Genomic DNA, 18,089 nt, shown 5'->3' with positions numbered 1-18,089 from the left:
AGGAAATTGAATCAGAGACTAAGGTCCAGAACTTAAATAAAGGGAATTACGAGGGTATGAGACGGGAATTGGGTAAGATTGATTGGGTGGTGTTTCTGGGGGGATTGACAGTGGATAGACAATGGCAAGCATTCAAAGATAGAATGGAAGAATTCCAGAACATGTTTATACCGGTTTGGCATAAAAATAAACCTAAAAAGGTGGCTCAACCGTGGATAACGAGGGAAATTAGGGACAGCATAAAATCAAAAAAAAGGGCATATCAACTGGCAAAAAAAAGCACCAGACCGGAAGATTGGGGGCAGTACAGGATACAGCAAAAGAGGACAAAGGGATTAATCAGGAAGGGGAAAATAGAATACGAAAGTAAACTTGCAGCAAACATAAAGACAGACTGCAAAAGCTTTATCGGTATATCAGGAGGAAAAGACTGGTAAAATCCCAAGTCGGTCCCTTGCAGTCCGATTCGGGAGAATATATAATGGAGAATAAGGAAATGGCAGACCAATTAAACTCATACTTTGGTTCTGTATTCACAAAGGAGGACACAAATAACCTCCCAGGAATATCGGCAAACATAGGGACTAATGAGAGGGAGGAGCTGACAGAAATTAGTATCTCTAGGGATATGGTGTTGGGTAAGTTGAGGGGACTGAAGGCCGACAAATCCCCGGGGCCTGATAAACTACATCCTAGGGTACTTAAGGAGGTGGCCCTGGAGATAGCAGATGCTCTAAGGATCATCTTCCGGAACTCCATTGACTCAGGAACAGTACCCGTGGATTGGAGGGTAGCTAATGTTACCCCAATATTTAAAAAGGGGGGTAGAGAGAAAGCAGGGAATTATAGACCAGTAAGCCTTACATCGGTTGTGGGCAAAATGCTAGAGTCCATTATTAAGGATAAAATAGCGGAGCACTTGACAAATGGGGAAAGGATCGGACAGAGTCAACATGGATTTACAAAGGGTAAATCGTGTTTGACTAATCTGCTGGAATTTTTTGAGGAAGTAACTGGTAAAATAGATGGGGGAGAGCCAGTGGATGTGGTGTACCTTGACTTCCAGAAAGCCTTCGATAAGGTTCCACACAAAAGATTATCATGCAAAATTAAGGCTCATGGGATTGGGGGCAAAGTATTAACGTGGATAGAGAACTGGCTGGCGGATAGAAAACAGAGAGTTGGAATAAACGGCTCGTTTTCGGAGTGGCAGGCAGTGACCAGCGGGGTGCCGCAAGGATCTGTCCTGGGACCCCAGCTGTTCACAATATATATAAATGATCTGGATCAGGGAATTGGATGCAATATTTCCAAATTCGCTGACGACACTAAACTAGGAGGAGGGGTGGGCTCTGATGAGGATGTCAGGAGGCTACAGTGCGATTTGGACAGGTTGGGGGAATGGGCGGATACGTGGCAGATGCACTATAATGTGGATAAATGCGAGGTTATCCACTTTGGGGGTAAAAACAGGAGGGTAGATTATTATCTAAATGGCAATAGATTGGGAGATGGGGAAGTGCAGAGGGACCTGGGTGTTCTTGTGCACCAGTCACTGAAGGAGAGCATGCAGGTGCAACAGGCGATTAAGAAGGCAAATGGTATGTTGGCCTTCATATCAAGGGGGTTCGAGTATAGGAATAGGGATACCTTACTACAGCTGTACAAGGTGCTGGTGAGACCGCATCTGGAGTATTGTGTACAGTTTTGGTCGCCCCATCTGCGGAAGGATGTTCTTGCCATGGAAAGAGTGCAGCGGCGATTCACCAGGCTGATACCTGGAATGGCGGGAATGACCTACGAGGAGAGATTGAATAGTTTGGGCTTGTACTCACTGGAGTTTAGAAGATTGAGAGGGGATCTCATCGAAACATATAAAATTATGGCAGGCCTGGACAGGCTGAATTCAGAGAGAATGTTTCCAATGGCAGGGGAGCACAGAACCAGGGGCCACAGTCTAAAAATAGCGGGCAAATCATTTAAAACAGAGATGAGGAAGAATTTCTTCACTCAAAGAGTGGTGAGCCTGTGGAATTCCCTGCCACAGAGGGCTGTGAAGGCTAATTCAATAAATATTTTCAAGAGAGAATTGGATATATTTCTGAAGGCTAAGGGGATTAAGGGTTATGGAGAAAAGGCGGGGACGGGGTACTGAACTGGTAAGATCAGCTAAGATCTCAGACGAAGATCAGCCATGATCTCATTGAATGGCGGAGCAGGCTCGAAGGGCCGAATGGCCTACTCCTGTTCCTATCTCTATGAATATCACCACTACTGGCTCCCCGGTTTATGCACGGGCTAGAAGGCTTGAACCTGGCAAGCTCGCGGCTGCGAAAGCGGAGTTTGACACGATGGAGCGGCTGGTCTTCGCCTCTCCACATTGTTCCGAAACCGGGCGGCGGCTGGCAGCCATGCGGTGATGACCGACGCCTGAACGATGCCACTACTCCTGATCAGTACCCGATCCCGTATATTCAGGATTTCTCGGCCCATTTGGCGGGAAATTCTATCTTTTCTAAAGCCGACCTCGTCCGGGGGTATCACCAGGTTCCCATGCACCCGCAAGACATCCCGAAAACCGCAGTCATCACCCCTTTCAGCCTTTTTGAGTTCCTGCGGATGCCGTTTGGCTTGAAGAACGTGGCACAGGCTTTCCAGCGCTTGATGGACTCCGTGCTCCGAGACCTAAACTTCATCTTCGTCTACCTCGACGACATTCTCATCGCCAGCGCTAGCAAGGAAGAGCGCATCTGCCATTTGCGTACCCTCTTTACATGCCTCAGTCAGCACGGTTTGATCATCAACCCGGCCAAGTGCCAGTTCGGCCTGCAGCGGATCGATTTCTTGGGACACCGCATAACATCAGACGGCGCCGTCCCCTTACTGACGAAGGTGGAAGCTGTTACCTCTTTCCTGTGCCCGTCAACCGTCAAGGCCCTGCAAGAGTTCCTGGGGATGGTCAATTTCTATCACCGATTCGTCCCTAAGGCGGCTCAGCTTATGCAGCCTTTGTACGAGGCCCTCAAGGGCAAGTCCGGTAAGTATCCAATCAGCTGGACGGCCGAGATGGACCAGGCGTTCGTCAACACCAAGAGCGCTTTGGCCAAAGCAACCATGCTGGCGCACCCACTTCCAGGTGCCACCATCGCCCTTACCACAGATGCGTCAGACTACGCCATCGGCGCAGTGCAGGAGCAGTGGGTGAACGGCACATGGCAACCGCTGGCGTTTTTCAGCCATCAACTACGGAGAAATGAAAGAAAATACAGCACCTTCGATCGGGAGTTGCTGGCCCTTTTACTAGCCATTCGCCATTTCCGGTTCTTATTAGAAGGACGTCCTTTCATGGCTTTTGTCAACCACAAGCCTCTAACGTTCGCCATGGCCAAGACCGCCGAACCGTGGTCAGCTCGTCAACAACGTCACCGGACGTTTATTTCTGAATTTACCATGGACAGTCAACATGTGTCTGGTAAAGACAACCTGGTAGCGGATTGCCTCTCCCGTGTGACGGTCCATGTGGTTCACCTGGGGATTGACTACGCCCTCATGGCTGCGGATCAGGCCTCAGACCCAGAGGTCCAATCATACAGAACCGTCCCCTCTAGTTTCCAAGCGACCGACGTCAGTTTCCAGGCCGCAGGCACCACGCTCCTTTGCGACGTCGCCATGGGCGTTCCCCGACCTATCGTCCCAGTCGCACGGCGCCGGAAGGTGTTTGACGCCATACACGGGTTGTCGCACCCTGGTATGAAGGCGTCACAACGGCTAATGTCGGCGAAGTTCATCTGGAAGGGTATGCACCTCGATGACCGTGACTGGGCCAACACCTGCGTGGTCTGCCGGAAGGCCAAGGTCCAGCGTCATGTTAAAGCTCCAGTGGCTACGTTCACTGTTCCGGAGTGTCGTTTCGACCACGTGCATGTGGACCTTGTGGGGCCACTTCCGCCTTCCCATGCATCTGCTCACCATGGTGGACCGCACCACTAGGTGGCCAGAGGCAATTCCTTTGGTTTCCACCACTTCGGCAGACGTCGCGAGAGCTTTCATCTCCTGTTGGGTTGCTCGTTTCGGGGTACCGGCGGACATCTCCTCCGATCGTGGGCCACAATTTTCCTCGGAGCTCTGGAACGCTGTAGCTCAGGGGCTCGGCACCAAACTTCATCGCACTACCGCCTATCATCCTCAGGCGAACGGCCTGTGCGAGCGATTCCACAGGTCGCTTAAAGCCACCTTACGGGCCAGTCTTCAAGGTGCGGGATGGGTGGACAGACTCCCATGGGTCCTTTTGGGTCTTCGTACGGCACCCAAAGAAGACCTGCAATCGTCCTCGGCAGAACTCGTTTATGGCTAGCCGCTCCAAGTTCCAGGGGATTTCCTCCCTTCTCCCACAGAGCTGTGGTCCGCCTCCCAGCAACTCATCAGCCACCAGGAAGCAGCCAGATGCTTCGCTCTGGTGCCTACATCAAATCACAGCCTGCAGAGCTCCCATGTGCCAGTGGAGCTGAAGAACACCGAGTACGTATTTATCCGCCATGACGCTCACCGGGATCCGCTCAAGCCCCCTTACACTGGTCCTTTCCGCATCATCGAATCAGGAGACAAATCCTTTTCGGTCGACATCGGAGGAAAGTCGGATCACATTTCGGTGGACCGGTTGAAGCCGGCTCACTTGGACCTGGACTGCCCAGTCATCGTCGCTCAGCCGCCGAAACATGGCCGACCGCCCGCAGCCGCCGTGCCAGATCAACCACAGCTGCCCGCCAGCTCGACCTCACTCGCCACGCCAGCTCAACTACAACCGCCCGCCAGCTCAACCACCGTCCATCAGCTTCCTCTGCAGGGTTACCGAAGTCGCTCAGACAGACTTGTCAGGCCTCCTCGACGCCTCACTTTTGCTGTTCAAGACAATTCTGGGGGGGCGCATGTGGCGGAGCCACCTAAGGACTCAGATCGTTTGTATATAATTCTTTTAACAACATGTTAGCTACAGCCTGAGTCTGTATCTTTATTTATGCTGTTTAACTGTACAGAGCGTGGTTACTTTAACAGCGCGGCTAAAACGTGATGACGTCACGCCGGTCATCATGTGATTCCCCACTGGCGGGAAAACGTCATGACGTCATGACGTCAGCCACGAGACTGCAGGGGCAGTCCTCGTGGAGCCTCCAGAGAGAGCAGAACTACATTCAATGTTATCCTGCAGTTTCTTGTTAAAACCTGTTTGTTTCATTAAAGTTCGTTTTGTTTGATCGCCTGAGTAGAACTCAGTCTTTTAGTTAGGAACCCGCGCTCCTACACCACCACCAATCATGATTGGATGTGGCAGGACTGCAGAGCTTTAATCTGATCCATTGGTTGTGGGATCGCTTAGCCCTGTCTATAGCATGCTGCTTCTGCTGTTTAGCATGTATGTAGTCCTGTGTTGCAGCTTCCCCAGGTTGGCACCTCATTTTTAAATACGCTTGGTGCTGCTCCTGGCATGCTCTTCTACACTCCTCATTGAACAAGGGTTGGTCCCCTGGCTTGATGGTAATGGTAGACTGAGGGATATGCCAGGCCATGAGGTTACAGATCGTGATGGAATACAATTCTGCTCCTGCTGATGGCCCACAGTGCCTCATGGATGCCCAGTTTTGAGCTGCTAGATCTGTTCTGAATCTATCCCATTTAGCACGGTGGTAGTGCCACACAACATGATGGAGGGTGTCCTCAGTGTGAAGATGGGACTTAGTCTCCACAATGACTGTGCGGTGGTCACTGCTGCCAATGCTATCATGGACAGATGCATCTGCGACAGGTAGATTGGTGAAGATGGGGTTAAGTAGGCTCTCACCACCTGTCGCAGGCCCAGACATTGAAGTCCCCCACCAAGATTACATTCTGTGCCCTTGCTACCCTCAGTGCTTCTTCCAAGTGATGTTCAAAATGGAGGAGTGCTGATTCATCAGCTGAGGGAAGGCGGTAGGTGGTAATCAGCATGAGGTTTTCTTGCCTATTCTTGACCTGAAGCCATGAGACTTCAATAGGTCCGGAGTCAATGTTGAGGACTCCCAGGGCCACTCCCTCCCAACTGTATACCACTGTGCTGCCTCCTCTGTTGGGTCTGCCCTGTCGGTGGGACAGGACATACCCAGGGATGGTGATGGAGGAGTCTGGAACGTTGGCTGAAAGGTATGACTACGTCAGGCTGTTTGCTTAACTAGTCTGTGGGACAGCTCTCCCAATTCTGGTACAATCCCCAGGTATAAAAACCGGCGACCAGCGAGGCCCGAGACCAGTCGGAGCACGGAGCAGGGAGGTGAGGAGCCCGGTATAAAAACCGGCGACCAGCGAGGCATACCAACTCAGCAGCGGGGAGAGAAGTAAAAAGTAATCAGAGTGTGACGTCACCAGGCAGCAGGTAAGTGATTGGTTGGTGAGTATTTCTCTTTTTAAACTTTAACTCTGTAGTTTATAGTTACTAGGGTCTTTTCTGGTATAGCAGGGACTGTTGGTAGACTATACAAGCGCCTTAGAGATATCTTTAATTGGTGATAGTAAATTAATTTAAATTAATTAAAGGGAAGGTCATGCCAGGAGAGCCCAGCCCCGTGATATGCTCCTCTTGCTCTATGTGGGAATTCAGGGACACTGCCGGTGCCCCTGATGACCACGTGTGCCAGAGATGCATCCATCTGCAGCTACTAGCAGACCGCATTGAGGCACTGGAGCTGCGGGTGGATGGGTTGTTGAGCATTCACGATGCTGAGAGGGTCATGGATAACACGGTTAGTGAGTTGGTCACACCGCAGGGTAGGGCTGCACAGGAAGAAAGGAAATGGGTGACCACCAGGCGGAGCAATAGAAGCAGGCAGGTAGTGCAGGAGACCCCTGTGACCATTCCCCTCTCAAACAGGTATACCGCTTTGGATACTGTTGAGGGGGATGACTCACCAGGGGAAGGCAGCAGCAGCCAACTTCCTGGCACTGGGGGTGCTCCTGCTGCCCAGGAAGGGAGGAAAAAGAGTGGGAGAGCAATAGTGGTAGGGGATTCTATAGTAAGGGGAACAGATAGGCGTTTCTGTGGCCGTAGACGTGAATCCAGGATGGTTTGTTGCCTCCCTGGTGCCAGGGTCAAGGATGTCATTGAGCGGCTGCAGGGCATTCTGGAGGGGGAGGGTGAACAGCCAGAGGTCGTGGTCCACATTGGTACCAACGACATAGGTAAAAAGAGGGATGAGGTCCTGCAGCAAGAATTTAAGGAGCTAGGTGGAAGATTAAAGAGCAGGACCTCAAAGGTTGTAATCTCTGGATTACTCCCGGTGCCACGTGCTAGTGAGTATAGGAATAGGAAGATAGAACAGATGAATGCATGGCTAAAGGGATGGTGCAGGAGGGAGGGCTTTAGTTTCCTGGATCACTGGGTCTGCTTCTGGGAAAGGTGGGACTTGTACAAGTCGGACGGTTTACACCTGAACCAGAGGGGGACCAATATCCTTGCGGGGAGGTTTGCTAGCACTGTTGGGGGAGGTTTAAACTAACTTGGCAGGGGGATGGGATACAGAGTGGAACTATAGTAGGGGGTGATTTACAGCCAAATATGGAGGAAAAAACAAGTCAGCTGGGAAGGCAGAGCAAATATGTGAAGGCAAAAGGGAATATGGCAAGGCTGGAAGGCATTTATTTTAATGCAAGGAGTCTTGCAAATAAGGTGGATGAACTGAAGTTGTTGCTGAACACATGGGAGTACGATATTGTTGCTATCACGGAGACATGGTTGAGGGAGGGTCAGGACTGGCAGCTCAATATTCCGGGGTATAGAATCTTCAGGCGAGACAGAGGGGGGTGTAAAAGGGGAGGGGGTGTTGCAATATTAATTAAGGAATCAATTACTGCTGTAAGGAGGGATGATATATTAGCGGGTTCCTCTAATGAGGCCATATGGGTAGAACTTAAAAACAAAAAGGGGGCAAGCACTTTGCTGGGAGTGTACTATAGGCCCCCGAACAGTCAGGGGGAGATAGAGGAACAGATATGTAGGCAAATCTCAGAGAAGTGCGAAAATAATAGGGTAATAATAGTGGGGGATTTCAACTTCCCCAATATTAATTGGGATAGTCAGAGTGTGAAAGGCTTAGAGGGTGCAGAATTCTTAAAGTGCATCCAGGAGAGCTTTTTGAGCCAACATGTAGAAAGTCCTACAAGAGAAGGGGCGGTACTGGACCTAATTCTAGGGAATGTAGCCGGGCAAGTGGTGGAAGTGTCAGTAGTAGAGCATTTTGGTGACAGTGACCATAATTCGGTGAGATTTAAGGTGGTCATGGAAAAAGACAAAGACGGCCCGGAAATAAGGGTTCTAAATTGGGGAAAGGCCGATTTTAATATGATAAGGCAGGATCTGGCCAAAGTGGACTGGGAGCAGCTACTTATAGGAAAATCCACATCAAAGCAGTGGGAGACTTTCAGAAGGGAAATAGAGAGAGTACAACGCCAACATGTTCCTGTAAAGGTCAAGGGTGGGACCAACAAACAAAGGGAACCTTGGATGACAAGGGATATACAAAAATGCATTAGGAAAAAAAGGGGGGCTTTTGGCAGTTACAAAAGACTAAAGACGGAGGAAGCCCTAGAGGAGTATAAAAAGTGCAGGGGCATACTTAAAAAAGAAATTAGGAGGGCGAGGAGGGGCCATGAAATAACACTGGTGAGCAAAATAAAGGAAAATCCTAAGATGTTTTATAAGTATATTAAGGGCAAGAGGATAACCAGGGAAAGGGTAGGGCCCATTAGGGACCAAAGTGGCAATCTGTGTGTAGAGCCAGATGATGTAGGCGGGGTTTTAAATGAATTTTTTGCATCTGTGTTCACTATGGAGAAAGACGATGTAGACATAGAAATTGGGCAAGGGGACTGTGACATACTTGAACATATTAGCATCGAGAGGGAGGAGGTACTAGCGGTTTTAGCAGGCCAAAAAGTGGATAAATCCCCAGGCCCGGACGAGATGTATCCCAGGCTGTTGTGTGAGGCAAAGGAGGAGATTGCAGGGGCTCTGACACAAATTTTCAGAACCTCTCTGGCCACAGGGGATGTACCAGAGGACTGGAGAACGGCTAACGTAGTACCATTATTCAAGAAGGGTAGCAGGGATAAACCAGGGAATTACAGGCCAGTGAGCCTAACATCTGTGGTAGGGAAATTATTGGAAAAATTTCTGAGGGACAAAATTAGTCTCCACTTGGAGAGGCAAGGATTAATCGGGGATAGTCAGCAAGGCTTTGTCAAGGGTAAATCATGTCTGACCAATCTGATTGAATTTTTCGAGGGGGTGACTAGGTGTGTGGATGAGGGAAATGCTGTGGATGTGGTTTACATGGATTTCAGTAAAGCTTTTGACAAAGTCCCGCATAGGAGACTGGTCAAGAAGGTAAGAGCCCATGGGATCCAGGGTGCCTTGGCGCGTTGGATCCTAAACTGGCTGAGTGGCAGGAGGCAGAGGGTGATGGTCGAAGGTTGCTTTTGTGACTGGAAGCCTGTGTCCAGTGGGGTACCTCAGGGATCGGTGCTGGGACCCTTGCTGTTTGTGATCTACATAAATGATTTGGATGTGAATGTAAAAGGTATGATCAGTAAGTTTGCAGATGACACGAAAATTGGTGGGGTGGTAAATTGCGAGGAGGAAAGCCTCAGGCTACAGGACGATATAAACGGGTTGGTCAGATGGGCGGAAAAGTGGCAAATGGAATTTAACCCTGAAAAGTGCGAGGTGATGCATTTTGGACGGACAAATAAGGCAAGGGAATACACAATGAGTGGTAGGACCCTAGGAAGTACAGAGGGTCAGAGGGACCTTGGTGTACATGTACATAGATCCCTGAAGGCAGCGGAACAGGTAGATAAGGTGGTTAAAAAGACATATGGGATACTTGCCTTCATTAGCCAAGGCATAGAATATAAGAGCAGGGAGGTTATGATGGAGCTGTACAAAACGCTGGTGAGGCCACAGCTGGAGTACTGTGTGCAGTTCTGGTCACCTCACTATAGGAAGGATGTGATTGCTTTGGAGAGGGTGCAGAGAAGATTCACCAGGATGTTACCTGGGATGGAGCACCTCAGCTATGAAGAAAGACTAAACAGGCTGGGGTTGTTTTCCTTGGAGCAAAGAAGGCTGAGGGGGGACCTGATTGAGGTGTACAAAATGACGAGGGGCATAGATAGGGTAGATAAAGAGGAACTTTTCCCCTTAGTAGGGGGGTCAATAACAAGGGGGCATAGATTCAAGGTAAGGGGCAGGAGGTTTGGAGGGGATTTGAGGAGGAACTTTTTCACCCAGAGAGTGGTTGGAATCTGGAACTCACTGCCTGAAAGGGTGGTAGAGGCAGGAACCCTCATAACATTCAAGAAGCACTTGGATGAGCACTTGAAATGCCATTGCATACAAGGCTATGGACCAAATGCTGGAAAATGGGATTAGACTGGACAGGGATTGATGGTCAGCGCAGACACGATGGGCCGAAGGGCCTCTTTCTGTGCTGTATAACTCTATGACTCTATGACTCTATGTTAGTAAGGAGGACGTTGCAGGGTCGACTGGGCTGGGTGTGCCTTTGTCATATCTGAAGCCGGTGCCGAGGTCAATGCTGGGTTGTCCGTCCGGTTTTATTCTTATTATTGTTTTCCCGAACGGTTTATTACAACTGAGTGGGTTGCTAGGCCATTTCAGAGGGCAGTTAAGAGTCAACCACATTGCTGTGGGCCTGGAGTCACGTTTAGGCCAGACCGGGTAAGAACGGCAGCTTTCCTTCCCTAAAGGACATCAGTGAACCAGATGGGTTTTTATGACATGGTTTCATGGTTACCATTACTGATACTAGCTTTTTATTCCAGATTTATTTAATTAACTGAATTTAAATTGCCCAGCTGCCGTGGTGGGATTTGAACTCATGTCTCTGGGTCATTACTCCAGGGCTCTGGATTACTAGACCAGTAACATAACCACTATGCTACTGTATCCGAGAGAAATGCAATGTTTACTGCTGCCTTTCATTAGCTAAATTTTTCTATCGCCTCCGCTACCTCGCTGGTCTCCTCCATTCTGACAACTGTCATGCACTTCTGCTCCAGAGGAAGGTTGTGACCTGCAGGGCCCATGGTCCTACTATCAGCCCTGAAAGTCAAGGCCCAGGGCCTACTATCAGCCCTGAGATTCAAACCCAGGGCCTACTGTCAGCCCCGAGAGTCAGGCCCAGGGTCCTAGAGTCAGCCCCGAGAGTCAGGCCCAGGGTCCTACTCTCAACCCCTAGAGTCAGGCCCAAGGCCGACTGTCAGCCTCTGGTGTCAGGCCCAGTGTCCTAGTGTCAGCCCCAAGAGTCAGGGCCCAGGGTCCTACTGTCAGCCCCTACAGTAAGGCCCAGGGTCCTACTGTCAATCCCTAGGGTCAGGGCCCAGTGTTAAGTCTGTGGGTTGTATTGTAAATAATACACAGACTCCAAGATTAACAACAAAACAGGTCTTTGCTATTCAGAGGTTCAGGCAATTCCTGCCCTAGTTAACATATCCCAGCCCTTATATACTGGTGTGGTCACTATCGGTATTACAGTATACATGAGCCAACAAATAGTGCCACACCTAAAATAGTGCTCTTAAAGGCGAACGGTTACATTCAATAGTTCCCTTAAAGGTAAACGGGTACATACACTACAATCCTCCCTTTTTAGCTTTTTACTTACAGAATCCCGTTAAACATACAATCTTCAACTTTATATAAACAGTTTGCAGATATACTCTCGATGGAGTCAACGTCATATAACAATTTACAGATATACTCTCGATGGAGTCAACGTCATATAACTTCATGTTTAACATAACATAATAACATATATAACTTCATGTCAAAACAGATCACAGATTCAGTCTCTGCGGAAAACAGTTCACAGATTCAGCCTCTGTGGTGTAGTCGGTTCACATTGCTGGAGTGACTCATTCAATAGTCCTTCCATGGATTTAACAGTTTGAACTTCCGAACTGATTTGGCTCCGTTCGGAGGGACCACGTGTGTGATCTGGTAGAGGTGATAATGGTTCAGATGGGTCATCTTCTGTTTCGACTTTTCCTTTTCTGCTTCTTGGAGACTCTCTGGGCTCCACTGTCAGCTGCCAGCTGCATGCGCAGTTCCTCCTTCTCTTCCTCCTTTTTCCGTAGTAGAGCCACCTTCTCCCGATGTTCCATAGACTTTTGGTGCTCCTCCATGATTTCTGCACTTTGGGAGTCGAAGTTACAAGCTGGGCAGGACAGGACATCATAATATTCGGTGTAGTCCACCAGGTCATGGTAATATTCGGTGTCGTCCTGAGCTAGGCCAGCGAGAGGGTCGTCTATTTCCTCCATACCCAGCTGGACGTTAGCCAGCTCTTGTTCCAAATCCAGACATCTTTCCTGAAGAGACTTCTTCATGTGTACCTCTTCATCCAGCTTTTTCTGGGCTTTCAGCAAGTCGTTTACTAATGACCTCATTTGTGATTTTAATACTTCAACTTCCTTTGGAGATTGATTGATCGGACTATTCAATCCCTCTACCGGAGCAGCTGTTTCAGCAGTCTGTTGTTCTACATTGACGTGAGTCAGCGTACTTTTGGTATCCAAGGGTTGCTCTGCTGCCATCTTCTCAGTCTGTGTTGCAACCTCAGCTATTTCAATAACTTTTGAGAGCTCCAAACCCCTCTCCTCTTCCACCACTAATGTTTCATCTATGGATGGAATCTTTACCGATGAGGCAGCCTTGGCCTGGAGCTCATCAAACATTTCCTGCAGCCTTTGGACTTCTTGCTCATGTTCAACCTTTAGTTGTTCATATGCTTCTACTGAAACTAGCTTTTCGGGGGTTGCCGAGTTAATCCCCTCCAGAATTGTAGCCTGGGCCTGTCCATACTGTTCTTTCAACTTCTCACACTCTGCTTGTAAGGAGTCGTAGAGAAGGACTGGAATAAAATCCTGGCTTCCTGAAGATTCCTCTGCAATTGTTTTTTTTGCAATTTCCTGTTGGAGTTCAGCCAAGGCTGCTATGCTATCTGCCTCTCGAAGTCTCACTGCCATCAATTCTTCTTTATTCTTGCAGTCTATCTCAGCCATTTCCCATTTACTCTCATTTAACTGAGTGAGTAGCCCCTTATTCTGGGCTGAGAGATATTGCACCTTCTCATGTAGACCATAGCACTCCTTCTCTGCTCGACATAGCTGATTTCTGCTGATTTGGTTCTGTGTTTCAAGTTCCAACATCCTTTGCTTAGCTTCTTTCAGTTTCGCCTCAATAATCCCCTCTCGCAACATGTCCACATTATTCACATCAGGTAAAGAAGCGTTTCTCTTTTCCATGTCCAAGATTTGTTCCTGCATCTCCTTAAGAGCACACTGCGATTCAACTTCTCTTAACCTTGCCTGCACTAGCTCCGTCTCCAATTGCAGAACAAAATCCTCAGTGTAGCGTGTTTTGCCCTTCTGCTGTATCTCTAGATCATGCAAATATTCTAACTCCTGAACATCATAAGGGAGATGTGATCGGTAATTGGTCACGATGGCTCTATGGTCGCTCTCTGCTTGAGCCAGTAGGTTCTGTTGTCTTTCCAGACTCTCCCATTCGGTGTCATAGAACTTTTTCATTGTTTTCATCTCTTGTACGAGGCGGTAACTTAATTGTTCTAATTGTTGTCGTACTTTGAAATAACGTTGAGTTCGAGCCCGGTGTTCCTCCGTAATGCATATGTCTGTAACTTGAACAGACTCAGAATTCTCTGTCTTTATGCACACCATCGATTTTCCAACCTTAGTCCGTGAGTTCATGTTAACCTTGTTTTTCATACGTAAGCTGGACTTATCGTCTTCCGGCTCGGAGTCTGAGCTGCTTGTCTGCACCGAGTCCTCACTCGTCATTGCTTGTAGGTAGTGCCATTCCATGTCTATTTTCCTGATCCACTCCCGTCCTAGAAGTGGTGGTCCTCCCTCAGGTAGTACGTACAAATTCATTCTTGGGTGTACTTTACCCCTATCTCTCACCTTGACTCTTATTTTCCCCATGGGGTATACGTTATGCCCCGTGTATGTCTGTAATACGAACTTGGTATTTCTTAAGGGTATGTGAGAGAATAGCCGATGGTAGTCCTTTTGGTTGATGACTGATACAGCTGATCCCGTGTCCAGCTCCATTCGTACTTGGACTCCAGCTATTTTTAGTGTGACCCAGATCGTCTGTAGATCAGTTACTTTACCCACATTGTGGATTCTCAGACTATCCAGCTCCTGGCTGTTTGGGTCTGAGTCCGAATTTTGTTCGTCTGAACTCTTTTCAGCCACCTGATGTACCTTGTTGTACTTTTCTTGTGGTGGTGGCTTCCTTTGCTTGTTGGTCTTCTTTCCGGACCTGCATACCCTCGCGATGTGACCCAGTTTGCCACATTTCCTGCACTCTTGGTTCTTAAACCAGCACTGATTCTGGTCGTGCGTTGTCTTTCCACAACGGTAGCATTTGGAAGTGCTTGCAGTAATTTGGTCCACCCCGAGTGCCGCCGCCTTTAGCTGCATTTCCGCCGTTCCTTTCGCTGCGGCTTCGTGCGATGAAGCTATGAGGACAGCCCTGTCCAGTGTGAGGTCGTTTTCTTCCAGAAGTCGCTTCTGCGTTCCTTCTTTGGCCAAGCCGCATATGAACTTGTCCCGCAGCGCCTCTGTCAAATTCCCTCCAAACTGGCAGTATTTCGCTAGCTTACGCAGTTCGACTAAGTATTCCGCATTGCTTTCATCTTTCCTCTGGGTTCTTGTGTAAAATTTAAATCGTTCAGCCAGCATCAACGGTGTGGGGTTCAAGTGATCCTTCAGCACTGCTACGATCTCTTCGAAGGTCTGGTCCACTGGTTTAACTGGTGCTATTAGATGTTTCAAGAGCCCGTATGTTTTTGCTCCCATCGAATTTAACAAAGTTATTGCCTTGTCGTCATCCTCAATTTCGTTGGCTACGCAATATATTTCTATGCGTTCCACATACGTGGCCCAGTCTTCTATTTCAGCATTAAAATCATTAATATTTCCTCGCTTAGGCATCTTCTTCTCTTCTTGAGAACAACACAAGTATTGCTTTACTTATTCTTATTTTTCCTCTCTTCTTGAGAACACACCAGCATTTCTGAAAATTCTTATTAATTTTCTAAGATGGCGGTTTCCCGCTTCTGTCTTCTTCCCCAGCGGTTTCCCCGCGAAAAATGGCAGCTTTCCCGCGCTTCTCGCTCTCCCCGCCCACTTCAATGGCGGTTTTCCCGCGCTTGGCGGTCTTCACCCGACCCCCGACGCTGTCTTTCAGCCCGAGTGCGGCCCTTATCTCCGCCGCGATCGATGGCCCGGCTGCGCCCCTCACTTCAAAGCGGCCCGGCCCTTATCAGTGGATGCGATCGATGGCCCGCGCTGCGCCTCTCGCCCGAAGCGGCTCTCGGCCCTTATCGCTGGTGCGATCGCTGGCTCGCGAAGCGCCTCCCGCTCAAAGCGGCTCTTGCTCGCTCCCTCTCGGGCTCTGGCTCACCCGCTCGCGCGGCTCTTGCTCGCTCCCTCTCGGGCTCTCGCTCAGCGGATTCAAACGCCTCTCCCCGACCTCCCGCAGTCCGGCCCTTTCCTCCCCGGCTGCGGCTGATTCTTCGCGGGTTATTTATTTATTTATTTATTTATCGCCACCGCGCCTTGTGATCCCGGTCGCTGTCCGGCCTTTTTCACCCCCTCGACCGTGGTGGTCACTGCCCTTATCCTCCGGATATTTTCCACACTTTCCCCTACTCACAGTCGTTGCGGTCGCCGGTTGCTTTCTTTTGTTAGTTGATCGACGCACTCCGCACCATGGTAAAAGGGTAGTTGTGCCTGTTGCTGATGAACTTTCATTGCTAGTCTGCTTCCTGTCTGTTGCTGCAGCCTCGTGTGTTCTTCCAGCAGCACGACGAAGGCGGTTGCCTCACTTCGACGCTCCTTAGTAGCTTAGGAAGTACTGTTGCCGCAGGGTACGATCGTCCTCGTCGCCATTGTTAAGTCTGTGGGTTGTATTGTAAATAATACACAGACTCCAAGATTAACAACAAAACAGGTCTTTGCTATTCAGAGGTTCAGGCGATTCCTGCCCTAGTTAACATATCCCAGCCCTTATATACTGGTGTGGTCACTATCGGTATTACAGTATACATGAGCCAACAAATAGTGCCACACCTAAAATAGTGCTCTTAAAGGCGAACGGTTACATTCAATAGTTCCCTTAAAGGTAAACGGGTACATACACTACACCCAGGGCCTACTGTCAGCCCTGAGAGTTAAGCCCACGGCCTACTGTCAACCCCTAGAGTCAAGCCAACACCCTACTGTCAGCCTCGAGAATAAGGGCCCAGGGTCCTACTGTCAGGGCCCAGGGCCCTTAGGTCAGCCCTTAGAGTCGAGGCCCAGGACCCTTTGGTCAGCCCCTAGAGTCAGGGACCAGGGCACTACTGTCAGCACCTAGAGTAAGGGCCTCCCCTACTGTCAGCCCTTAGAGTCAGGCCCAGGGCCCTACTGTCAGCCCCTAGAGTCAGGCCCAGGGCCCTACTGTCAGCCCCTAGAGTCAGGCCCAGGGCCCTACTGTCAGCCCTAGAGTCAGGCCCAGGGCCCTACTGTCAGCCCCTAGAGTCAGGCCCAGGGTCCTACTGTCAGCTCCTAGAGTCAGGCCCAGGGCCCTACTGTCAGCCCTAGAGTCAGGCCCAGGGCCCTACTGTCAGCCCCTAGAGTCAGGCCCAGGGCCCTACTGTCAGCCCTAGCATCAGGCTCAGGGTCCTACTGTCAGCCCCTAGAGTCAGGCCCAGGGCCCTACTATCAGCCCTAGTGTCAGGCCCAGGGTCCTACTGTCAGCCCCTAGAGTCAGGCCCAGGGCCCTACTGTCAGCCCTTGTGTCAGGCCCAGGGTCCTACTGTCAGCCCCTAGAGTCAGGCTGAGGACCCTACTGTCAGCCCTAGTGTCAGGCCCAGGGTCCTACTGTCAGACCCTAGTGTCAGGCCCTGGGCCTACTGTCAGCCCTAGAGTCAGGCTTAGGGCCCTACTGTCAGCCCCTAGAGTCAGGCCCAGGGCCCTACTGTCAGCCCTAGCGCCAGGCCCAGGGTCCTACTGTCAGCCCCTAGAGTCAGGCCCAGGGTCCGACTGTCAGCCCCTAGAGTCAGGCCCAGGGCCCTACTGTCAGCTCTAGTGTCAGGCCCAGGGTCCTACTGTCAGCCCCTAGAGTCAGGCCCAGGGCCCTACTGTCAGCCCTAGTGTCAGGCCCAGGGTCCTACTGTCAGCCCTAGTGTCAGGCCCAGGGTCCTACTGTCAGCCCCTAGAGTCAGGCCCAGGGTCCTACTGTCAGCCCCTAGAATCAGGCCCAGTGCCCTACTGTCAGCCCTAGTGTCAGGCTCAGGGTCCTACTGTCAGCCCCTAGAGTCAGGCTCAGGGTCTTACTGTCAGCTCTTAGTTTTAGGACCCAGGGCTTTATTCACTATATTTCAAAAATGGAGGCACGATTCTCCTTTTCATTTTTCTAACCCAAAACTGATGCTTTCTTTGCAACTTTGGGAACATATATTTAGCAGGCGTAGGATATCTTGTTAGGGGTTGGAAAGTGGGTGAAGGGTTATTGATGCAAAGGCTATAAGTTAGCCCAGCTGCGAAACAGTATAAACAAATTGTGATCATAATCACAAGGGGGAAGATATCGGACTAAAGAACTATTCTTCTATGGTGGCATCGTATGTATTGGCCCAGAAATTTGGGTCCCAACGCGTGAGTATGCACGGGGTACTCACGCGTGGACCCGATGGAAGTGCTGGTTTCTTGCATGCACTGCGCAGGCGCGGGAAACCGGCACTTCCGTTCCTCTGAACGAAGGGGTTCAGAGGTCGAACGCGTGCGCGTGGGAGTCTGTGCGTGCGCTTTGAACTTACGTTTTTTTTACAGGTTTTTCCTTGAGGGTAAGTCTTTAGATTTTAGAAATGTAAAAACCAGGCGTAAGGCCTGCATTTTGAAAGGTAAGTGGTCAATTAATTAAAATTAAAACATTTTCTCCACAGGTTTATTATTTTTAAATACTTTAA

At 49.8% G+C, this 18,089-nt stretch overlaps 1 protein-coding gene and 1 non-coding gene across 2 annotated transcripts in view; both read right to left on the bottom strand.

Annotated features, from left to right (window-relative positions):
• The window catches only part of LOC147108481 (uncharacterized), a 74,498-nt gene that overhangs the window by 40,179 nt on the left and 16,230 nt on the right, over nucleotides 1-18,089 (bottom strand). The window lies entirely within an intron of this gene.
• On the bottom strand, nucleotides 16,545-16,673 carry LOC147108482 (small nucleolar RNA SNORA49). The gene has a single exon (XR_015080750.1). It is a non-coding gene; the product is annotated as a small nucleolar RNA SNORA49 (small nucleolar RNA).

This window comes from Somniosus microcephalus, chromosome 13 (assembly GCF_052327205.1).
Source record: "Somniosus microcephalus isolate GS21.2 chromosome 13, FLI_Smic_1.0, whole genome shotgun sequence".
Classification (NCBI taxonomy): Eukaryota; Metazoa; Chordata; class Chondrichthyes; order Squaliformes; family Somniosidae; genus Somniosus; species Somniosus microcephalus.
The sequence above is the reverse complement of the archived record's forward strand: the minus strand, read 5'-3'. Positions and strand labels throughout refer to the sequence as shown.